General features: G+C 39.6%; 1 pseudogene; it reads right to left on the bottom strand.

Annotated features, from left to right (window-relative positions):
* LOC117521100 overlaps positions 1–26181 on the bottom strand; it is a 51769-nt pseudogene that overhangs the window by 5447 nt on the left and 20141 nt on the right.

Here is a 26181-nt window from a genome sequence, read left to right on the forward strand (position 1 = left end):
TAGTTCTGAGCTTTCTCAGAATCATCCTTACCCCACAAAGTGAGATCTTGCATGGAATCCCAGACCAAGGGAGATTGACAGTCATCTTGTGTTTCTTCCACTTTCTAATAAATAATCATAACAGTTGTCGTCTTCTACCAAGCTGCTTGCCTGTTGTCCTGTAGTCCATCCCAGCCTTGTGCAGGTCTACAGTTTTGTCCCTGGTGTCCTTAGACAGCTCTTTGGTCTTGGCTATGGTGGACAGGTTGGAGTATGATTGATTGAGTGTGTGAACAGGTGTCTTTTATACAGGTAACAAGTTCAAACAGGTGCAATTAATACAGGTAAAGAGTGTAGAATAAGAGGGCTTCTTAAAGAAAAATTAACAGGTCTGTGAGAGCCAGAATGCTTGCTGGTTGGTAGGGGGTCAATACTTATTTGCAGCAGTAACATACAAATTAAAAAAAAAAAAAAAAAAAATCATACATTGTGATTTCCGGAGTTTTTTTTTTTTTTTTTAGATTATGTCTCTCACAGTGGACATACACCTAAGATGAAAATTTCAGACCCCTCCATGATTTCTAAGTGGGAGAACATGTATATACACACACACACACACACACACACACACACACACACACACACACACACACACACACACACACACACACACACACACACACACACACACACACACACACTCTAGATAAAAAAAAAGTACCTCTATCTTTTAAGGTAGGGACAAGCAATTCTTTAGCTGATCATGGTTTAAAGCACATTTTTAAGGCTCGTCTCAATTTTGGCTTCAGAAATAACATTTTTCCCAGCTAGAAACATGCATTAGTAAACCACAGAGTCTAAAAAACAAATAAGCTTTAGAAACTGGCAAACTGAGGAACATGCATGTTTTATGTCTTTTTTAGTCACTTTCTATACGCAGGAAATGAATGCAGTGTTTCCGTCCACACCACATGCAGAGCCCTAGGGTTGGGTATCGAGAACCGGTTCCTTTCGGGTATTGTTAAGAAATGATTTGATCCACCAACATCAATAACCATTTTGCTTAACGATTCCCTTATCGGTCCTTCAGAGTGGCTGTTGTTTTTTTTTGGGGGGGGGGGGGTGTTCGTCACGAAAATGATTATTTCTCTACATTGATTACAGACCTGCAGTGGGTCTAATCAACTTTTCTGCAGCATGGCTTTGCTTTGAACCTTGAACCAATCAAAGCAGTGATTCGCAGATCGAAGTAGTGCTTCGATCTACTGATTTGTGGATTCACTGTTTTATTTCGCTCTATCCTAATTTTTCCCGCTAAAACCCTGAAGAGCATATGTCTGAGTAACAGTTAATATTTTTATGTTAAACCGACCTGTTATGGTCTTCTGAAACAGTTGATACACGTATTTTACAACTTAAAAATGGGACCGATGCTAACACGTTAGCATGTCTATAGCGTTTTCGATGTTAAAGTTAGCATTAAGCTGTTCGCATCTCAGCACGTTTGTGTTGATTTGTTTTCTGTATAGTTAATAGCTCAGCGTTCGTTGTCGTAAAAGAGTCAAACTGTAATTGTTTTAAATGTATTTTTATTCATATATTAATAATAGCAACAATAATAATAGTCTACATAATAGACAATAATAGTCAATAATAATAATAGACTAATAATGTTACAATACAATTTTAGAGAAAGAGACAAAAAGAACCTAATGAAACAAAACACAAAAGATAAAACCATCTAACAATCAAAATAAATACATATAGAAATAATTGTTTCCTGTGAATACCTAGTGACTCTTACACCTCTACTTCATCCCTGTTTTATTTAAGTTTAATGACAATTTGTTTTGTCAAACCATATTTTCAGTGTGTTAATTTCTTCAGTGATTTCCTCTAGAACTATCTGCCAAACTAGAAAACTGCTGCATCCTAGTAAGAGCAGAATACTACTGGAATGAATTTGAATAAGGAAAGTTGGGGGTTTTTTTCTCACTAAATGGATGCTGCACTCACTGCAGTTTATTGTCTGGAATAGTCCCAGATTGCATTTCAGAGCTTCTAGAATTCAAACATTTTCGTGTGGGTGGTGTTGGGGGGTAATTTTGGATTTCAGCTTTTTTTGTTTTTCACCACTTTCATCCCTGAATATGTCAATCGTGAGTCACTCCTCCATTCTGTTCACACAGCTCCAAATGCTGCGCAGCTCTCTGCCGAGTCAAGTTAGAACGATAGAGTCCAGTTGGAATTAATAAATTTAAAGCGAAACGCCATTTAAATCAAATGACACCTCTTTCCAAAAATTGTAATACAATTGTAATACAAACAAACTGCAATCAAAATGTTTTTTTCTCCCAAAATGAGACATCTTGCGCTGACGTGCAGCAGCCGGCTGAGCGCAGCTCAGAGGTACAGAGAGACATTCATGCCAAAATGTCTGAAAGGAAATGCTTTTGACAAAAACTACAGATTTATTTATTTTTATTTATGTCGCGATCAAGGATCCAGTGACAAATTTAAAATATTGTTGACATAGAAAACCTGTAAAGCCTACTTTTAGTACACAGAAAATTCACAAGAGGTATCGATAAGGGAATCAATAAGGAATCGGATCGATAAGCTGCATGTTGAATTGGCATAGGTGGCCACCACCCATACAAGCAAAAATAAATAAATAAATAAAATGATCTTTTTTTCACAGCCAAATCATAAGCTGTTCACCATCTACCTTTGTTTTTTTTTTAAACAGAAACCCTTTTATGATTGCATCCTTGAATTTAAGGTAAAACAAAGTGGAAACAGTTAAGAAAACAGCAAACTGTTCTCCTGCTGAGCATATTATACAGTTGTATGTAAATGTTTGGGCACCCCTGATAATTTACATGATTTTCCTTTATAAATCACTGGTTGTCTGTATCAAAAATTTCAGTTAAATATATCACTGAACACACTGATATTTGAGGAGTGAAATGAAGTTTATAGGATTTACAGAAAGTGTGCAATAACTAAACAAAATTGGTGAGGTGCATAAATTTGGGCACCCTTGTCATTTTATTGATTTGAATACATTTAGCACTAATTAGAACACAAAATTAGTTTGGTAAGCTCATTAACCCTTGACCTCGTTACACAGGTGAATCCAATCATGAGAAAGGGTATTTAAGGTGGCCATTTGCAAATGTTTCCCCTCTTTGCATCTCTTATAATGAGTGGCAACATGGGAGCCCCTAAACAACTCTGAAATGACCTGAAAACAAAGATTGTTCAACATCATAATTTAGGGGAAGGATACAAAAAGCTATCTCAGAGATTTCAGATGTCAGTTTTCACTGTGAGGAACATAGTGAGGAAACAGAAGACCACAGGCACAGTGCTAGTTAAGGCCCGAAGTGGCAGGCCAAGAAAAATCTCAGATAAGTTGAAGGATGGTGAGAACAGTCATAGTCAACCCACAGACCTGCCCCCCCCCCCCCCCCCCCCCCCCCCCCCCAGGCAGCAGCACTGCTGTTAGGTTATCCTTGTTCCTACACCACTCCCAGATGAGTTTCTGCTTCTTTCACAATTTTTTAGCTTGAATGCTGCAGAGTAAAAATATTTGCACGGTGTCATTTTTTGTAATGGTGAAGTAGTTACTGCAAGCACAAAAACAATTGTTTCATGTTACACTGCTTCTCTTGCATGCAGTGCGCATGTCTGTATGTAATATAAGGCTGTGTACGGCACACAGTCGAGCACGCAAACCATCTATAAACACCCCCTTCATGAAAGACTAAATACAGTACGTAAATACTTCAGGATAAACACATTAAGGGGACAGCTTTTCTACAATTTTAATTTATTCAACACAAATTAAAATCTCAGGCCTGGAGGCAGGATTTGAATTTTTTTTTTTTTTTTTTTTTTTTTTTGGTGAAAGTGGACCTTTAGTCAGCAGGGGTCTGGGGGCTGGTTAAGGCCCTCAGAAAATTTTGGGGTTTTGATGTCCAGGGATACATTCTGGAGGTTTTTGTGATGACTATTTTCTCACTCCAATCCACCTCAATTTAGTTGTACTGCTTAATGAGTGTATTTGTATTTTCTTTTGCACATTTTCACCTTTTCTTTGCCTTTAATCAAAATTGATATCACAACCAACATGTTTGTTTGATAAGATTATTAAACACAAGAGCCATAATCATTTTTTTAAATTCATCATCATTGACCTGAATTTAAAACTACAACTCCAAACAGACCCAATAATGCCAAGCTTAGTGATTACATTTATGTACATAAAAAAGATATTGCTTCACATCCCACTTTAGTTATGCAGAAAAGTTTTAAAAGAAATTATGCAGAAAAGTTTATTAAAATGATTTTAATCAAAACAATTGCCCAACATTTGTTTTTATAATACTGATGTCTTACAAATGTAATATTTAATGGGCTAAAGTTTGTCCAGCAGTGGAAATACTTGGTTAAAAGACAAACACATTTGAAGTCCTTCATGCAGACTTTGTCTTGCAATCAAATTTATAACAAAATTACACACAAAAGGTAGGTAACAGTAAATGTAAATATCAATGAATTGAGGTAGTGGTGTATTTCACTGTTTTTAATTGCAATTTCACAAACATAAAATGGCTTTAAACAGCAAATGTAAATATTAGAATGGAGAAATATTTCTTCATGAAATTCACTTAGTGTTTTCTGACCATTAGTTTTGAAGAGCCGCTTGATAGACAATGCTCCTTGTCATGCCACCTGGCGAGTGGATGTACAGCTGTTCTGGGTTACCAACCCTGGAGCAGCCAGGGTTGGTAAGCCAGGGTAGTGTTCAGAATAATACTAGTGCTATGTGACTAAAAGATTAATCCAGGTTTTGAGTATATTTCTTATTGTTACATGGGAAACAAGGTACCAGTAGATTCAGTAGATTCTCACAAATCCAACAAGACCAAGCATTCATGATATGCACACTCTTAAGGCTATGAAATTGGGTTATAAGTAAAAAAAAAGTAGAAAAGGGGGTGTTCACAATAATAGTAGTGTGGCATTCAGTCAGTGAGTTTGTAAATTTTGTGGAACAAACAGGTGTGAATCAGGTGTCCCCTATTTAAGGATGAAGCCAGCACCTGTTGAACATGCTTTTCTCTTTGAAAGCCTGAGGAAAATGGGACGTTCAAGACATTGTTCAGAAGAACAGCGTAGTTTGATTAATAAGTTGACTGGAGAGGGGAAAACGTATATGCAGGTGCAAAAAATTATAGGCTGTTCATCTACAATGATCTCCAATGCTTTAAAATGGACAAAAAACCAGAGACGTGTGGAAGAAAATGGAAAACAACCATCAAAATGGATAGAAGAATAATCAGAATGGCAAAGGCTCACCCATTGATCAGCTCCAGGATGATCAAAGACAGTCTGGAGTTACCTGTAAGTGCTGTGACAGTTAGAAGACACCTGTGTGAAACTAATTTATTTGCAAGAATCCCCCGCAAAGTCCCTCTGTTAAATAAAAGACGTGCAGAAGAGGTTACAATTTGCCAAAGAACACATCAACTGGCCGAAAGAGAAATGGAGGAATATTTTGTGGACTGATGAGAATAAAATTGTTCTTTTTGGGTCCAAGGGCTGCAGGCAATTTGTGAGACGACCCCAAAACTCTGAATTCAAGCCACAGTTCACAGTGAAGACAGTGAAGCATGGTGGTGCAAGCATCATGATATGGGCATGTTTCTCCTACTATGGTGTTGGGCCTATATATCACATACCAGGTATCATGGATCAGTTTGGATATGTCAAAATACTTTAAGAGGTCATGTTGCCTTATGCTGAAGAGGACATGCCCATGAAATAGGTTTCAACAAGACAATGACCCAAGCACACTAGTAAACCAGCAAAATCTTGGTTCCAAACCAACAAAATGAATGCCTTGCAGATTTGAAGAAATCATGAAAAACTGTGGTTATACAACTAAATACTAGTTTAGTGATTCACAGGATTGCTAAAAAAGCAGTTTGAACATAATAGTTGTGAGTTTGTAGCGTCAACAGCAGATGCTACTATTATTGTGAACACCCTCTTTTCTACTTTTTTTTTACTAATAGCCCAATTTCATAGCCTTAAGAGTGTGCATATCATGAATGCTTGGTATTGTTGGATTTAGGAGAATCTACTGGTACCTTGTTTCCCATGTAACAATAAGAAATATACTCAAAACCCAGATTAATCTTTTTAGTCACATAGCACTACTATTATTCAGAACACTACTGTACAACTGGCCGTGGGAGAACACAGGCTCTGCCAGACTCAGTCCAATCACCTGAAGGGACTGTCCCTGAGCCTTGTTGATGTACATTGTAAAGCTGGGTTTGACTGGGAACTGCAGACACCTGAACTCAAATGGCATGTCTGATGGGATAAGTGGAATCCTTGGTATAAAGACATCTTCTCCCTTGGCCTTGCCTGTCATTACTGTGGCCTCCAGGACTCTTGGCATCAACTTCTTAATTGTAAGTCACATTCCATTGCAGAGCTTGGGTGGGTCGAGATTCCGTAGGAGGACTGGGGCACCAACTCTGAGCACCAAGCTCTGTGGTGGGAGGCCTGCTGGTACCAGGCTGTTAAGGAATTCAACTGGGTAGTTAACCGCCTCATCTGGATTGGGCACTGTGTCAATTGACATGTAGCTGGAGGCCTGTCCTGGAAGCTGGGCCAGAAGCTTAGCATTGATGTCATCCACTGCCAAGTTCTTTGGAGCAAGGATAGCACGCTCGCTCAGCCAGTTGTGGTTCTGGTAGTTAGGGTAGAGGTTTGTAAAGACTTTGGCCACCAACTCACATATGTCATGAACGGTGTGATCAAAGGGCAGCTTGACCTGGTCATCCAGAGTGTCAGGTTACCCAGTAACCATAAAAGATAAATGGATAAAGAGAAGAGATTAAAGCATTAAAGTATTGGTTGCCCAGTAACCATAAAAGATAAATGGATAAAGAGAAGAGATTAAAGCATTAAAATATTGGTTGCCCAGTAACCATAAAGAATTAAAGTGAAAGTTCTTTTTGTGTAAGATTTCTAGCAATAATGATTAAAGCAGAATTCTGTAATAGATCTATAGATTATATCTAGCAGTAATGGTTAAAGCTGAATTCTATAATAGATAAATAGATAAAGGGAATAGATTAAGGCATTAAATTATTGGTTGCCCTTAATTGTGTCTTTAGGAAGTAAAAGATGTCTTACCTTTAACCTTTATGTATCTTTCCAGCTTTTCCTGTCTTGTCATAAATGGTGAAAATACAAAGTTTTCAAACAGAAAATCTTCAAACTGTACTGGGTTGTACACCAAAGGTAATTATATTTTACAGATTCAATATGAATGAATGAATGAATATAATGTTATGTTGAATCAAATAACTTCTTTGGTTGAATGTATTCAGACAGGAAGGCAAACTGGGTTGTACAGGACAGTCAAGTGACAGAGACAAAATTAGCCCTTTATGTATATAGAAGATGACTCATCAATAAAACTTAGTTCAGAACTACAGTAAAATTTAGGCCCAGAGTAATACTGATTTAAACATTTTAGTTATTAAAATTATCATCATTATTCCATGCTATGATGCATCACTGACATTAAAACGATGAACGCTCTTTGTCATGTGCCCTGCATTTTCTTAATAACTCTGCCTGCTCCACCTACTGCCAGTTAGCCAAGTCAGGTATGCTGATCCAGTCAACAGCAAGGAAAACATTGGAAACATGACTACTCAGCTGCAGTTTCAGCAGGTAGACATGTCAAACCTGCAGAGTCGGTGATCTCCGGGAGCAGGGGTGGTGACCCCTAATATAATGTGTTTACATCATTACATGAAGGCAAAAACACAGATGGAAAGAGGTATGGAGGACAAGATGTTAAAAAATACCCAAGGCCAAGGGGTCAAAACTGATCTTGAACTAAATTTGAATGTTTCTGGCCAAGGTGGGTGTAATCCTTTGGATACTCACAAAGTATTTATTTGGCCAAATACCTCAAGATGTAAGACATTTGTAAGCAAAGTGTTGATGGACGTAAGTCAATGGACGCCAACACTGATGTTAAGGTGAGATTAGTCATTCTGACAATTTCTGTTGTGCTTTGTCCACAAACCTGTCTAGTGGGGATCTGGTGCCTCGACTGAACATCCACACGAGATGGTGGGAATCCAAGCTAGCTGAATGTAATGGCCCTGTCACACCTTGACAATTATCCAGCATATGCCGGCAGCCCCGTTTCCACCCAGTGGTTTGGGTCAGTACCATTGTGTACAGAATGCTGATGAGTGGACTGGCTGAGGTAAACACTGCCGTGAATGAGTGGAGTGCTGTGACTCTTTAAACTATTAAAGTGTCGAGCGGCTGCTTTCAGGTCCGCTGATCAGACCTGAATAATGAATCGCTGTGATGATTTAAACTTTTAAAGCGCCAGTCAACCGTGATCAAGTGTGATCTGACTGAAGTGCTGTTTGATCTGTTGGTGTGGTGATCACCGACAGCGTCGACGCTTTAAATGTCTGAACAGCGCATTAATCAGGCGTGACCACACCTCACTGAGCAGTTCGTCTGATGAACACACAGACAGCGGCGGCGGTTTAAAGAGTTACAGCGCATTAGTCAGGCGTGATCACCCTGATCGATCGATCAGGTCGTCTGATGGTCACACTACATCAACAGCTTTTTAAAAGTTTCATCACAGCGCTTCTGTGTGATCACAGCGCAACACTGGCATGAGAAACACACCCGGAGCAGAAAAACCACTGAGGGACTTGCTTTAAAACACTACATTTCCAGCCACGAATTAAAGTATTTCCAGATGTCATTTTAAAAATCTGGAGGTTTATGTGGATTCATGTCAGTCTGTGACGGTGAATTGGACTGAAATGAACAGGTCAGATTTACAACCCCAATTCCAATGAAGTTGGGATGTTGTGTAAAATGTAAATAAAAACAGAATACAATGATTTGCAAATCCTCTTCAACCTATATTCAATTGAATACACCACAAAGACAAGCTATTTAATGTTCAAACTGATAAACTTTATTGTTTTTGTGCAAATATTTGCTCATTTTGAAATGGATGCCTGCAACACGTTTCAAAAAAGCTGGGACAGTGGTATGTTTACCACTGTGCTACATCACCTTTCCTTCTAACAACACTCAATAAGCCTTTGGGAACTGAGGACACTAATTGTTGAAGCTCTGTAGGTGGAATTCTTTCACATTCCTGCCTGATGTATGGCTTCAGTTCTTCAACAGTCCGGGGTCTCCGTTGTCGTATTTTGCGCTTCATAATGCTCCACACATTTTCAATGGGTGACAGGTCTGGACTGCAGGCAGGCCAGTCTAGTACCTGACTCTTTTACTACGAAGCCACGCTGTTGTAACACGTGCAAAATGTGGCTTGGCATTGTCTTGCTGAAATAAGCAGGGACGTCCCTGAAAAAGACGTTACTTGGATGGCAGCATGTGTTGCTCCAAAACCTGGATGTACCTTTCAGCGTTGATGGTGCCATCACAGATGTGTACGTTGTCCATGCCATGGGCACTAACACACCCCCATACCATCACAGATGTGTAGGTTGTCCATGCCATGGGCACTAAACACCCCTATACCATCACAGATGCTGGGGTTTGAACTTTGTACTGGTAACAATCTGGATAGTCTTTTTTTCTTTTGTCCAGAGGACACGACGTCCATGATTTCCAAAAAAAATCTGAAATGTGGACTCATCAGACCACAGCACACTATTCCACTTTGCGTCTGTCCATTTCAAATGAGCTGGGGCCCAGAGAAGGTGGCAGTGTTTCTGGATGTTGTTGATGTATGGCTTTCACTTTGCATGGTAGAGTTTTAACTTGCACTTGTAGATGTAGCGACAAACTGTGTTAACTGACAATGTTTTTTTGAAGTGTTCCTGAGCCCACACAGCAAGATCCTTTACACAATGATGTCGGTTTTGAGGGATGAAAGGTCACAGGCATTCAATGTTGGTTTTCGGCCTTGCCGCTTATGTGTAGAAAGTTCTCCAGATTCTCTGAATCTTCTGATTATATTATGGACTGTAGATGATGGAATCCCTAAATTCCTTGCCATTGAACATTGAGAAACATTGTTCTTAAACTGTTGGGACTATTTTTTTCACGCAGTTGTTCACAAAGTGGTGATCCTTGCCCCATCTTTGCTTGTGAACGGCTGAGCCTTTTGGGGATGTGCCTTTTATACCCAATCACGAGTGTCCTCAGTTCCCAAATGCTTACTGAGTGTTGCTAGAAGGAAAGGTGATGTAACACAGTGGTAAACATACCACTGTCCCAGCTTTTTTGAAGCATGTTGCAGGCATCCATTTCAAAATGAGCAAATATTTGCACAAAAACAATAAAGTTTATCAGTTTGAACATTAAATATCTTGTCTTTGTGGTGTATTCAATTGAATATAGGTTGAAGAGGATTTGAAAATCCTTGTATTCTGTTTTTATTTACATTTTACACAACGTCCCAACTTTATTGGAATTGCGGTTGTACTCCGTGTGTGAATGAAACAGTCGTTCTGCATACGGACCGCAGCTTCCAGCCAATCAGTGGCCAGCATTAATGGACGGATTAGACTTATGAGTAAATTACAAGAAATGTGTGTCAACAATCACATAAGTTACCTACAACTTATGTCCCACATGTGCAGGACGTATGAGTCACACGTTTGGCACGCGTTGAAAATTTTCAGCATGCCCCAAAGTTTTTTTGAGGAGCTCAGCTAATCAGGACGTACACCAGCGAGCTTCATTGTGTTTCAATGTGCTCTTATATATATATATATATATATATATATATAAAATTTACCCTTAATTTATTAGACTTCTGCCAGCATGTTTTAATACGATTGGCATACACTGGCTAAATGGTAAATGGACTGCATTTATATAGCGCTTTTCCATCTGTATCAGATGCTCAAAGCGCTTTACAATTATGCCTCACATTCACCCATTCACACAAACACACTCACACCCAGATGTCAGGGTGCTGCCATGCAAGCTGCCCACTACACACTGGGACAACTTGGGGATTAAGGACCTTGCCCAAGGGCCCTTAGTAATTTTCTGGTCAGAATGGGATTTGAAAAGAGGATCTTCTGGTCTGAAGCCCAATGCTTAACCACTAGACTATCACCTCCTCAAATTGTCAAGGTGTGACAGGGCCTTTAATGTTTATGTGGTTTCCTTTATGTGGTTACGATTATTTGCTGGCGGATACATGCCTGCTGTTCAATTCATAACCTTCAAATACTGGTAACAGACTGGAAGTTATGGCTCTACAAAGGGCAAGCTAATAAGCTAATAAGAGTTGGCAATGAATGAATAGAGGGATTGCGCTTAGGGTGGCATGAACCCGTCCTGTATCATGTCCGACTGGAATCGTTCCTCCATTGAGATGAGTGCAGTCTATATCAGAGCTTTTGAATTTGAAATCTTGCTATGCGGGACATGGGAGGATTTTGCAGGGAGGGTAGAGCTGCGTCATGGCATTTCAATGATTGATCTGAAATCAGTAGTCTACTTCAGTTAGCCTCTAATCTTTAGCTCCTGGTTGAATACTGGACTATATGTGGTCATTATGACTTTTTTTTTTAAGAGCTGAAGTAACATGTGAATTTCTCCACTGTGAGACTGTGTGTTCTTACAGTCCTGTTTTGTGCTTCTTGATTAGCCATGGAATAGATCAGCTGGTCTCTGAACGCTACTGACACCATTTTTTCTACAAGAAGGTCAGGACTGGGGGATCCTACCTGCCCAGATGGAACGTATCCTGCGGGCTATGTCCTCGACTCCTGGAGTTCCTGGCGTGTGGCATGCTTGGCGCCTTTCTCTGTGGAGGACGTCGAGGACCTACTCATTTTTGGTCTTATGGTAGCAGGGCTGGTACTTTTTGGCTTATGTGCTGCCCTATTCTACCGGAAAATTGGCAAGACGGCGGTATCAAGAACCACGGGCCCTCGCTTGTTTGTCATGATTAACGAGGTCAGCAAGGCAGTACATTCTCAGACTGTGTTGACTCTTGAACTCAGACGCAAACTGGATGTCACCTTGGAGCTGATGCGTGCCTTGCAGTTGAAGATGAAGGTTTCAGATGCCGGTGAATATTCTTAATTCAAAATTAGGAATATTCTTAATTCATAAATGGGATTTGGCTGAGTGAGTGGAACTGTAAAAAGTGTTAAATTAAAAGTCCCTCCCTGCAGCAGGCCTCATCCTCTCAAGCTGGCCTGGCGGCGCGACTTGACAGTTGCAGTGGCTACAAACACACTCACATCGCCTCAATTGGGAAACGGACTGTTCAAGTTTAGTGCACATAAACAATGTCAAATGTATATGTGTTGTCCTAATTCTGATGTGTGCCATTATTACGGTAAACAATAATTGTAGATCAATTACTGTTTGTATGTGGAATGTGAGTGCGGACATCTCATTGTTGTAATGACAATGATAATAAAAGCTATCTATCTATCCATCCATCTATCTTGTGTTTTGTTAAGACGACCAATACAGATGGTCACCCCACTGACTCTAATCTGCAAGAGTTTCTTCCGATGAGCAAACAGAGTTGTTTCTTATCAGTCTACTTTGTGTTTGCTCACCTTGCTTGTGTACAGTTCTCCGAGTTGAGTTGAAATGAGGTGATTTGGCACCGTGCAAACTGATCAGGCAGATACTGACAGTAACTGTGAGAACTTGTTAAACAAGTCCTCCAACTTGCTTTGAGCAAATCTCAGCTGCAGTTAAAAAAAGATATTCGAACATTCAAACTCTCAATTAGACTTCTCATAAAACTCAACCTGCCGGGCTTTTGGTTTCCACAGAATAAATAAGTGGCAGACTCCTTTTCTAACACGTGTTGGCGCACCTTCTTGTCTGAAGGACTGCAGCTCATATGGTCAGCTATCACGTTTTCACTGGGATACATTTTCACGTATAATCTGCTTTCTTTGCATCAAACTCTGCCCAAAAATGAACATACTTTAAATATATGAACTATTATTTTAGTACATTTATTAGACTACATAAAATCTAGAAAATAGTATTTAGGAAATATGAGTTAATAAAGGACAACTACTTATGATCTGTTGAATCATTTGGCTTTTCTTTGAGCAATTATTGGCAAAGTACTAAAACTACTACGTTTAACCCAGTTGCAGTTCATAATCAGTAAATGGCGTCATTGTTTTGCAGCAGCGTTTCCACACTCTTTATATAATATGTTGTGTAACTGGCTTGGTGATAGATGTGACATTGAGACACCGATACTGCACCAAACGTCAGCATGAGCCAAGTGCCTCCAGTGTGAGCAACGGAATTTACAATATGCCTTAAAAAAATAAATACCTGTGGGAACAGAACCAGAGCGAAGGGAGTGCCTCAAAACAGGCATTCACAATGGAGCTAATCCTTCACGTGTTTCAAAAACTCGCCAGCGTCACCTAAAGCAATCCTAACAGGTGTCACGTAACATGATGCTAATGAGCTAATGATAGCTTAATGCAAGCGCCTCCATTGGGATCAACAGCGTGTTTATAATGTGCTCAAAAAAAAAAAAAAAAAAAAAAAAAAAAAAAACCCACAATCAAAAAACCACAATCTTAGAGTTACAATTTGCTTAGAAAAATCTGACTGCACATCTTAAGGCAAAGGTCTGAAACTGATTCCAGAAGGGCCAAAAGGGTGCTGGATATCTTTGCAACCACCTGATTCCATGACAAAAGCTCACATTCTTAATGAGAAAAAGACGAAAGCTCACACCCTTAATGAAAAAAAGCTGACATTTTTTAAAAAAAGATAAGCCCTGGTCCCACCAAATAATGAAGGATGAATAATGAGCCTCAAATGACAGGTCGGTCGAGGCTCACCAGAGGCTGATACCTGGCACATGTGAGGTTCAGAGAAGCACATGGAGGTGCCTTAGTTGCGGATATGTGATAGCTTATAATGTGGATCATTCTGCGAATAACCGCTGACACACCCATGCTTGGCTCATTATTCCTGTTTTATTATTCAGTGGGGCTGAGGCTATAGAAGATATTATTCAAAAGATCACGTATAAATATTGTGTTAAGGGCATTTTCACGGTATCGTAGAGCGCTGGGGTTGCACCGAAATTGGCCTTATATTTCCAGTATCTAAACATATTAGGTAAAATGTCATTTATGGATAAGTACATGATAGAATGAAGTACCTGTAAATAAAAAAAATAAACAAAAACTATTTGTTTATCTTGAAAATATATCAAACAGTTGAATTTTGGACAGAAATGACTTTCCCATTTGAAAAATTCAGTTTTCCAAGTTGAATAATTTCCAAGAATATTCACCACAAAAATATTCACTGGTAAAATACATTAGAATATGTACTTTTACTAAATGATGCCATAGTGGCTATATCCAGGATTTTTTCCACACAGGGTAGAATTGAATTGGCATGAGTAAGTTTCCGTCCAAAATGTCCACTCCGACTTTTCCATCTGTTGCTCTAACAAGAAATACATCTTTGTGAATCACATACACTTTTAATAAAGTGCATCTATGTTTGTCACCTTAGGGCAAAATATATCTGAACTATCTTCTGAAACTTGGTATTGAGAAGCATGTGAACATCATTCCGTCCAAAAGTGTCCACTCCGAAATACAGGTTTAAGTCCTCGGTATGTTAACATTGTAAATATTTCTGCTAAGGCAAGGTAATAAAAAATATCCACTCACTTCATAATATACATATTATGCACGTGGAAAATTACTGGCTGTTAATTTTGAATAAGACCCACAAGGAATGTGTCTAAAATATTTTGTCCATTCTGAAACCATTTGTTACGAATAAAGTATCCTGTATCATTAATCTTTCCTGATTTTATTGATTTATTTCTCTAATATATCAAGACACTTGAACTATTTCTGACAGTCTTGACATTGTGCAGCCTACTGACTTAATATAATTATCCGAACCCCAGCAAAAGATGCACAAATTGCTGGAATACAGTACAAGAGTTATCACTTTGGGCCATGTATTAATATTTTCTTGAAACTATGGATTAATACTTATAATAAAAACATAATTTGTAGTAATTTGTAGTCTAATAGTAGTGGAACACAAATGCAAGTCCCTTTTCTGTTGTTTATGAATTAATAAAATATCAAATGACAAGGATCTATTTTAGCCGTTATATAAAACAAATAATGATAATTTGTTCCATTCTTTCAGTGAAACAAATATTTAATTTTGGTGAAAGCTGGAACATACCATTCAACGAGGCGAACAAGTCAGCAAGTCATACAACTTCCAGATTTTTGATTAAGCATCATCCCTTTGAGTTACTGGACTGGATTTAACTGACTGAAGTAAAATGCTTTAAATATTTTTTGGTTTGGGGTCCCCATCTGAAACGAGAACGATCCTATGTTGAGTTTCAGACGCGCCTGCAGACCCTCTGCCAGGACTTGGCAGCTGAGTGTAGGTCTACGGCTGACTTCCTCAGTGCAGTGGGGTACTGCATCCGACTAGAATGAATTTGTTGGATTTCATGTGATATGTAGAATTTGTGACATTTGATATGTACAATATCATGTGACAAGTCAAATTTGATATGTAAATGGTTATGTATGATAAAGAAAGCCTGCACCATCTTGGCCCTTTCTGGAATCAGTTTGGAACCTCTGTCTTAAGGTAATTTTACATGCTGCCTTTGAAAAAATGACAAACTGTGTGGTTTTCGAGTTTTTCGCCGGACATTAACTAATCTAATACACACAGACTTGGGGCTCAGAGGATGATGGGTATAGATTACTGTGGGTGGAAATGTGGCCATTTTGAGGGCTCTTCACAACAGCCCCAGTTTGAGGAAACGCGTTCATCTCACCTCTTCTTCTAGCAGGTATCCTTCCTCCTCGTCCTCCTCCTCAGAGTCATTCCCATCCTGACTGTCTCGCTCTCTCTTTAATCCCTCGTCTTTTTGGCTCTGGTGTGGAGGAGAAGACAGTTCTCCGGGCTCCGGCTTCATGCTCTTAGTGTCTGCCGGATTTCAAAGCAGCGGTGTTTGTTGAATTTAGGTTCACTCTTTCATTTCTACAAAATGCAATGAATGAAAAGTTTTGTGCTAAAGATCAGCCAGCAGGTGGCAGTATGTCACCATCTCCTCCTCACCTACCTGACTTCTTGATGTGGTCCTTCTCCATATGCTCCAGACTCTCCAGCAGGTCGTCCACCTTGCTTTTAATCTGGCTCAGCTCTCTTTTTATGGTCTGTAGCTCATCCATTTTCACTGCAGAGAAACAGCAGGAAGAAACTGGCTGAGCAACGCGAGTCAACACGGACAAGATTCTGTTTTTGATCAACGTGCACCCTGACTCGTTCTGGATGAACTCCTCTGACTGCTCTTGGAAGAGGAGAAGCTGCTCTTGGTGCGACGGCTGCTTCCTCCACCGCTGAGGGTGACCCGCGGCCGCTTCGAGGGGATGACGGCCCGTGACAGTGGGGGTGGGGGAGCCGGGACACGGGACGGGTACGAGTACATTCTGGGGTAAGACAGAAATTTCACCAGGATGAGAGGATGACCTGAGTCATGTAGAGGAAACCAGCGTGAGAGGTCTCAAGGCATTTTTGATGTCTTGGCCTCGGCATCATCCAGCCTTGAAGAAGCCCACGCTGGTTCGAGGCTGCTCATTTTTACCTATTTTTGCACCGTTTACGTCCTACTGAACAAAAAATGTTACACACGTGATGGTCAACGAGTGCATGTTTTGTAGTCACCACAGTGCTACACACACGTTATGCTACGTCTACAAGTACTAATGTAAATATCTTCCAAAACAACCTTGTCACTACCCAAGCATTATGAGGTCTGTTAGAAAAGTATCGGACCTTTTTATTTTTTTCAAAAACCTGATGGATTTGAATCACGTGTGCTTGCATGAGCAAACCTTGAACCTTCTTGCGCATGCGTGAACTTTTTCATGCCTGTCAATTGCATCATTTGCTTGTAAGCAGCCTTTGTGTGAGGACGTGTTGTGCTCTCGGCGGATTTTCATTGCAAGGAAAAAGACGGAAAGACTGGAGCAGCGCCGCATCAAATTCTGCCAGAAACTGGGCGACAGCCAGGTGGAAACCATTCGGAAGATTCAGATGGCTTTCGGTGACTTTTCAGTCGTGTGACTATCCGAGAAATTGTGGAAGAGGTGGACATGTCACAGCATGTCCTACGAGACTTCAACATGAAGGTGCTTTTGCTGCGGCATCAGCTTCAGCATGAATTTCGCTGCAACCCTTTTCATGGCCAAATCTTCTGTCACAGTGGAATGTGCCGAAAACGTGCTGATGTCCACCTCTTCCACAATTTTCGGATAGTCACACGACGGTCCCACATCACCAGAGCGTTCACTTTGGAAATGATCTGGTCATTTCGGCATGTTGATGGCCGCCTGGAGCGCGGCTCACTCTCCACCGTTGTGCAGACGTCTTTAAACCGGTTGTAGCACTCCTTAATCTGTGTGATGCCCATAGCATCGTCACCGAAAGCCGTCTGAATATTCCGAATGGTTTCCACCTGGCTGTCGCCCAGTTTCTGGCAAAATTTGATGCAGTAGCGCTGCTCCAGTTGTTCCGCCATTTTCCTTGCAATGAAAATCCGCCGAGAGCACAACACCCATCCTCACACAAAGGCTGCTTACAAGCAAATGATGCAATCAACAGGCGTGAAAAAGTTCACGTATGCACACGATGGTTCAAGGTTGGCTCATGCAAGCAGACATGATTCAAATCCATCAGGTTTTTGCAAAAAATAAAAAGGTCGGATACTTTTCTAACGGACCTCGTATTATATTCTTTGCCTGGGTGTATTAACCACTGTGATCCAAACACACTGTGTCATGAAAGTACACCAAAGATTAGATAAAGCTGCCTCAGAGTTGGCTGTGGCTTGTAAGTCCGCACGAGTCTATGGGAACAGGCCAGGCAACTATGACAGAGTTTGTACAAGTCCTGGGTCTCGGTCTTGGCGACCCAGGACTCTGTATACAAAGGCCCAAGTTCAAGGCCGAGTCCTGGGTATCCAAGGCCAAGACTGAGACCCAGAACTCTGACTCGACCCTGGTCTCAGGGAAGGCGACCTTGACTTCAACACTGGCGGAAACTGAAGTAATTTAACATGCAATGGCACAAAACCTGAACAAACTCAAAACCTCTGCATCTGAAACCCAATTACAAAAATTACCAAGTTACAGAGCTGCTGTTTGAGCCGCCAATACTAACACTAGTTACAGTAACTCACTTTAACGGTCAATGGATACGTCTCAAATGTGGGCAGTTTGTGTGTAAACTCTAGCAGATGTTGAGCGCTAAAACGCTAGTTCGGCTTTAAGGCTGGTTAATTAAACGGAGCTCTTACAGGTTTAAGACAGTGTGAAAATGCATTAATCTTGCTGTTTTTTTGTCCAGATTTAAATGTTCAAAGACCATATTTGAAATGAAATGGTCTTGGATCCAATAAGATACTTAAAAGGGATCATATTGTGCAAAATCGCTTTTTGCCTTTTATAGTTTCATGCAATTGATATTTATTGTTCAACATTCAAGTCCTGCAATTGTATGAGTGTTTTCACAGCAATTCTCCTGATTTAATCAGAATTTATGAGTGATGTGGCTTATTGAAGACCTGTGAGACATGTGTAACAGAAATACCACACCCCCTCAGATAGTCTAATTGAAAAGCCCACCCACTGAAACCCTCCACATTCTTTCTCAATGGCCCAGGTTTACAGCTGTATATAACCCAAATTCCAATGAAGTTGGGACGTCACGTAAAATGTAAATAAAAACAGAATACAATGATTTGCAAATCCTCTTCAACCACTATTCAGTTGAATGCACCACAAAGACAAAATATTTAATGTTCAAACTGATAGACTTTATTGTTTTTGTGCAAATATTTGCTAATTTTGAAATGGATGCCTGCAACATCTTTCAAAAAAGCTGGGACAGTGGTATGTTTACCACTGTGTTACATCACCTTTCCTTCCAACAACACTCAATAAGTGTTTGGGAACTAAGAACACTAACTGTGTCATGACTGGGTATAAAAGGAGTATCCCCAAATGACTCAGATGTCCACAAGCAAAGATGGGGCGAGGATCACCACTTTGTGAAAAAAATAGCCCAACAGTTTAAGAACAATGTTTCTTAATATTCAATTGCAAGGAATTCAGGGATTCCATCATCTACAGTCCATAATATAATTAGAAGATTCAGAGAATCTGGTGAACTTTCTACACATAAGTGGCAAGACTGAAAACCAACACTGAATGCCTGTGACCGTCGATGCCTCAGGCGGCACTGCATTAAAAACCATCATCATTGTGTAAAGGATCTTACCGCGTGGGCTCAGGAACACTTCAGAAAACCACTGTCAGTTAACACAGTTCTTCGCTACATCTACAAGTGCAAGTTAAAACTCTACAATACAAAGTGAAAGCCATACATCAACAACATCCAGAAACACCGCTGCCTTCTCTGGGCACGAGCTCATTTCAAATGGACAGACGCAAAGTGGAAAAGTGTCCTGTGGTCTGATGAGTCCACATTTCAAATTGTTTTTGGAAATCATGGATGTCGTGTCCTCTGGACAAAAGAAGAAAAACACCATCCAGATTGTTACCAGCGCAAAGTTCAAAAGCCAGCATCTGTGATGGTATGGGGGTGTGTTAGTGCCCATGGCACGGACAACTTACACATCTGTGATGGCACCATCAATGCTGAAAGGTACATCCAGGTTTTGGAGCAACACATGCTGCCATCCAAGCAATGTCTTTTTCAGGGACGTCCCTGCTTATTTCAGCAAGACAATGCCAAGCCATATTCTGCACGTGTTACAACAGCGTGGCTTCGTAGTAAAAGAGTGCGGGTACTAGACTGGCCTGCCTGCAGTCCAGACCAGTCGCCCATTGAAAATGTGTGGAGCATTATGAAGCGCAAAATACGACAACGGAGACCCCGGACTGTTGAACAACTGAAGTCGTACATCAGGGGTGGACAACTTGTTCCAGAAAGGGCCAAGAGGGTGCAGGTTTTCTTTGCAGCCATTGACTCCACCAGGTGATTTCACTTTTTAACTGATTTCATCTGCTCAAAGTGATTTTAATCAGACACTGCAACGTTAATCTTCAAATACACCTTGCAGTACATACACAATAAAATATTTCTGTAATTGTTTTTAAGAAAAGAGAAATTTTTCTGAATTCATTGTCGTTGCGTTTCTGCGAGCCTCATGTTTTTTTTTTCATTGCATGTGCCTTGTGGTTGGGAGTACACACACACACGTAATTGAATATTAATTTATCAATTGCACATCTTGTAATTAGATCTTTTTTTAATTGCTTGCCAGCACTAGTAGTTTATCACAGCTAGAGTTCAACACAATGTAAATTCTGTGGCCAAAAGAAAATAAATAATATATGTATATATATTATGTACAAATGAAATAGTAAAAAAATAAATTAAGGCCTCTAAACTTGTAAAGTTACACACAACTGCGTTTCTGTCAGTTGGTTAAACATCAATCAGCATCCATCCTTTGTAACAACTACTAAATTAACAGCTACATATTGTGAGCTGTTCAGACAAAATTCTATGACGGTAGCACTCCATTTGTATAAATTCACAAATTAAGCAGTAGAACCACCTGTAACGATTATACATGTTTGGTTTTAACTGTTCAAGTTCATGAACAGCAGCCGTAATAAAAGCTTCTGCCAGTAGGCTTTGCAAAAATCAGTTATTTTATTAAGAAGGTCCATTGCAAATTCTTGTACATGGTGTTCTACAGAACACCATGATGAAGGAAACACAAAATCTTTATCTGAAGCAAAATTCTGTAAAGTATCTGATCTCAAAAACAACAACTGACGTATCTGAGAAAACACTTTAATGATTCAGGAAGAGGTTTGGAAATGATGGTCATTAGCAAGTGGTGAGCAACATAAAGTTACGGTTCAATCAATCAATCAATTTTTTTATATAGCGCCAAATCACAACAAACAGTTGCCCCAAGGCACTTTATATTGTAAGGCAAGGCCATACAATAATTATGTAAAACCCCAACGGTCAAAACGACCCCCTGTGAGCAAGCACTTGGCTACAGTGGGAAGGAAAAACTCCCTTTTAACAGGAAGAAACCTCCAGCAGAACCAGGCTCAGGGAGGGGCAGTCTTCTGCTGGGACTGGTTGGGGCTGAGGGAGAGAACCAGGAAAAAGACATGCTGTGGAGGGGAGCAGAGATCGATCACTAATGATTAAATGCAGAGTGGTGCATACAGAGCAAAAAGAGAAAGAAACAGTGCATCATGGGAACCCCCCAGCAGTCTACGTCTATAGCAGCATAACTAAGGGATGGTTCAGGGTCACCTGATCCAGCCCTAACTATAAGCTTTAGCAAAAAGGAAAGTTTTAAGCCTAATCTTAAAAGTAGAGAGGGTGTCTGTCTCCCTGATCTGAATTGGGAGCTGGTTCCACAGGAGAGGAGCCTGAAAGCTGAAGGCTCTGCCTCCCATTCTACTCTTACAAAACCTAGGAACTACAAGTAAGCCTGCAGTCTGAGAGCGAAGCACTCTATTGGGGTGATATGGTACTACGAGGTCCCTAAGATAAGATGGGACCTGATTATTCAAAACCTTATAAGTAAGAAGAAGAATTTTAAATTCTATTCTAGAATTAACAGGAAGCCAATGAAGAGAGGCCAATATGGGTGAGATATGCTCTCTCCTTCCAGTCCCCGTCAGTACTCTAGCTGCAGCATTTTGAATTAACTGAAGGCTTTTTAGGGAACTTTTAGGACAACCTGATAATAATGAATTACAATAGTCCAGCCTAGAGGAAATAAATGCATGAATTAGTTTTTCAGCATCACTCTGAGACAAGACCTTTCTAATTTTAGAGATATTGCGTAAATGCAAAAAAGCAGTCCTACATATTTGTTTAATATGCGCTTTGAATGACATATCCTGATCAAAAATGACTCCAAGATTTCTCACAGTATTACTAGAGGTCAGGGTAATGCCATCCAGAGTAAGGATCTGGTTAGACACCATGTTTCTAAGATTTGTGGGGCCAAGTACAATAACTTCAGTTTTATCTGAGTTTAAAAGCAGGAAATTAGAGGTCATCCATGTCTTTATGTCTGTAAGACAATCCTGCAGTTTAGCTAATTGGTGTGTGTCCTCTGGCTTCATGGATAGATAAAGCTGGGTATCATCTGCGTAACAATGAAAATTTAAGCAATACCGTCTAATAATACTGCCTAAGGGAAGCATATATAAAGTGAATAAAATTGGTCCTAGCACAGAACCTTGTGGAACTCCATAATTAACTTTAGTCTGTGAAGAAGATTCCCCATTTCCATGAACAAATTGTAATCTATTAGACAAATATGATTCAAACCACCGCAGCGCAGTGCCTTTAATACCTATGGCATGCTCTAATCTCTGTAATAAAATTTTATGGTCAACAGTATCAAAAGCAGCACTGAGGTCTAACAGAACAAGCACAGAGATGAGTCCACTGTCCGAGGCCATAAGAAGATCATTTGTAACCTTCACTAATGCTGTTTCTGTACTATGATGAATTCTAAAACCTGACTGAAACTCTTCAAATAGACCATTCCTCTGCAGATGATCAGTTAGCTGTTTTACAACTACCCTTTCAAGAATTTTTGAGAGAAAAGGAAGGTTGGAGATTGGCCTATAATTAGCTAAGATAGCTGGGTCAAGTGATGGCTTTTTAAGTAATGGTTTAATTACTGCCACCTTAAAAGCCTGTGGTACATAGCCAACTAACAAAGATAGATTGATAATATTTAAGATCGAAGCATTAAATAATGGTAGGGCTTCCTTGAGCAGCCTGGTAGGAATGGGGTCTAATAAACATGTTGATGGTTTGGATGAAGTAACTAATGAAAATAACTCAGACAGAACAATCGGAGAGAAAGAGTCTAACCAAATACCGGCATGACTGAAAGCAGCCAAAGATAACGATACGTCTTTGGGATGGTTATGAGTAATTTTTTCTCTAATAGTTAAAATTTTGTTAGCAAAGAAAGTCATGAAGTCATTACTAGTTAAAGTTAATGGAATACTCAGCTCAATAGAGCTCTGACTCTTTGTCAGCCTGGCTACAGTGCTGAAAAGAAACCTGGGGTTGTTCTTATTTTCTTCAATTAGTGATGAGTAGAAAGATGTCCTAGCTTTACGGAGGGCTTTTTTATAGAGCAACAGACTCTTTTTCCAGGCTAAGTGAAGATCTTCTAAATTAGTGAGACGCCATTTCCTCTCCAACTTACGGGTTATCTGCTTTAAGCTACGAGTTTGTGAGTTATACCACGGAGTCAGACACTTCTGATTTAAAGCTCTCTTTTTCAGAGGAGCTACAGCATCCAAAGTTGTCTTCAATGAGGATGTAAAACTATTGACGAGATACTCTATCTCCCTTACAGAGTTTAGGTAGCTACTCTGCACTGTGTTGTTATATGGCATTAGAGAACATAAAGAAGGAATCATATCCTTAAACCTAGTTACAGCGCTTTCTGAAAGACTTCTAGTGTAATGAAACTTATTCCCTACTGCTGGGTAGTCCATCAGAGTAAATGTAAATGTTATTAAGAAATGATCAGACAGAAGGGAGTTTTCAGGGAATACTATTAAGTCTTCTATTTCCATACCATAAGTCAGAACAAGATCTAAGATATGATTAAAGTGGTGGGTGGACTCATTTACTTTTTGAGCAAAGCCAATAGAGTCTAATAATAGATTAAATGCAGTGTTGAGGCTGTCATTCTCAGCATCTGTGTGGATGTTAAAATCGCCCACTATAATTATCTTATCTGAGCTAAGCACTAAGTCAGACAAAAGGTCTGAAAATTCACAGAGAAACTCACAGTAACGACCAGGTGGACGATAGATGATAATAAATAAAACTGGTTTTTGGGACTTCCAATTTGGATGGACAAGACTAAGAGTCAAGCTTTCAAATGAATTAAAGCTCTGTCTGGGTTTTTGATTAATTAATAAGCTGGAATGGAAGATTGCTGCTAATCCTCCGCCCCGGCCCGTGCTACGAGCATTCTGACAGTTAGTGTGACTCGGGGGTGTTGACTCATTTAAACTAACATATTCATCCTGCTGTAACCAGGTTTCTGTTAGGCAGAATAAATCAATATGTTGATCAATTATTATATCATTTACCAACAGGGACTTAGAAGAGAGAGACCTAATGTTTAATAGACCACATTTAACTGTTTTAGTCTGTGGTGCAGTTGAAGGTGCTATATTATTTCTGTTGGTTCTGTTCAGTGTGGGAGAAGAGTAAGAACATTTGACTCACCTGTCATAATAATCCCTCTGAAAGTCATAATCAAGCTCAAATGAAGAACTGCTGTTGGGAAAAACAGAACGTTAGTGTCAACAAAGAAAATGTCAATAACTGACACTTTACAAGTGAGCTTTAAATATTTAATATATTATATGCACTGTTTCCAATCAAGCTGAATAAATACAAGTGACACTTAAAAAAAAAAACTTTTGTAAATGTGACAGTGGAAAGTGTTAACATGGATCGTTTTTCTACTTTCACCCCTCACTTCTATTAAAATCCATCATGGTTTTGGTGTCATCACTGACTGACCTGTACATATCTCCAGCGGAGCGCTTGGTGGTTTTTGACCTGTGTGGTTTGGGCTCCCCTGCCAGGTTGATATCTTCAAAAAAAAAAAAAAAAAAAAAACAGGATTATCCGACTGATACCAAGCATGGTAGATCCAATCCTTATAGTCCATGGGCCAAGCAGGTTTTTGGTACCACTGAAGGTGACCAAATGACACTTAAAATCCAGCCTCAGTGTACCATGGGCTACACAAAACCATATGATAACATCCCAGGGTGGTAGCTGTAGCCAGCTAGGGTTCAAAATTTAAAAAATGCTCAAATTGTATTGAAAAGTAAACAGCATCATTCATATAGATTCCAAAAATATTATTTTGGACGATCTTACACAATGTTATGGAGTAAAAACAGCAAGAATGGTGACAAAAAGTTAAAGTTGCTCCAATTTTGGTTAACCAATAACAAGTTATTGGTTGAGTTAATAGGGTTTTTTTGCACTATGTGTCATGCTTAGTTATCATGTTACAGGGTAACACACACCACCTGTCACTGAATTCAATGGACGTTGACCTTGTTTGACCTTTACTTTGGAGACCAAACATTCAACACAGTCAAAACTATTCCATTTATTAATCCTTTTATTTCAACCAATATACCCTGACTTGTCTGAAGAAAACTGGCCATAAAACTGATTATTTACATGTATTATACCAAAGGGGCTGATTACTTATGGAACCCATCATCTTGGCTTTTATACTTTTAATTAATTTATATTAAGTTGTAGAGATTTACTTTCAGTTTGAGTCTAAGTAAGATCATTTTAGAAATTTTTATATTGAGAAGCATGATTTACTTTTGTATTTGAAATGCCATAAACAAATTAAAATGCATGAAATACTAAGGGACTGTATATTCAAAATGTTCGAGATTTTTGAGTTCAGCTCATGAAAAATGGGAGCGAAAACAAAAGTGCTGCATTTATATTTTTGCTCAATCAATGCATATATAATAGCAACGACAACTAACATTCTTTATCAAACCCTTATGACAGAGAAAAGTAATTGAGGCTTGATGTTTTACAGTTTAAACATAGTAAGTCCCTTCGGCTGTTCCCTTGTTTTTCCACTCGGGGTTGCCACAGCAGATCAGATATGGATCTGCATGTTGAAGTGACGCATTATTATTATTTTTTATTTTTTTTACACCAGATGCCCTTCCTGATGCAACTCCCCATTACATAGAGAAACTGGCAGGAGTGGGGTTTAAACTGGGAACCTTCTGCACTGAAACCAAGCACCCTAACCACTTGGTCAGTGGCCACCACCCCCTGCTTTACAGTTTAAACATGAACTTTATTAAAAATAACTCTAAAAATGACCGACAAAGGCAAGCCGTCTTCACTCAGATTTGAAAGACTTCTCTTCTGTTTTGGCCCCACCCAGATGGCAGCACTGTGACCACTCTTCTCTCTTATCACTGTAAAACTCACTGTGACAGAAAATGAATG

The sequence above is a fragment of the Thalassophryne amazonica genome, chromosome 12, assembly GCF_902500255.1.
Source record: "Thalassophryne amazonica chromosome 12, fThaAma1.1, whole genome shotgun sequence".
In the NCBI taxonomy this organism is placed as follows: Eukaryota; Metazoa; Chordata; class Actinopteri; order Batrachoidiformes; family Batrachoididae; genus Thalassophryne; species Thalassophryne amazonica.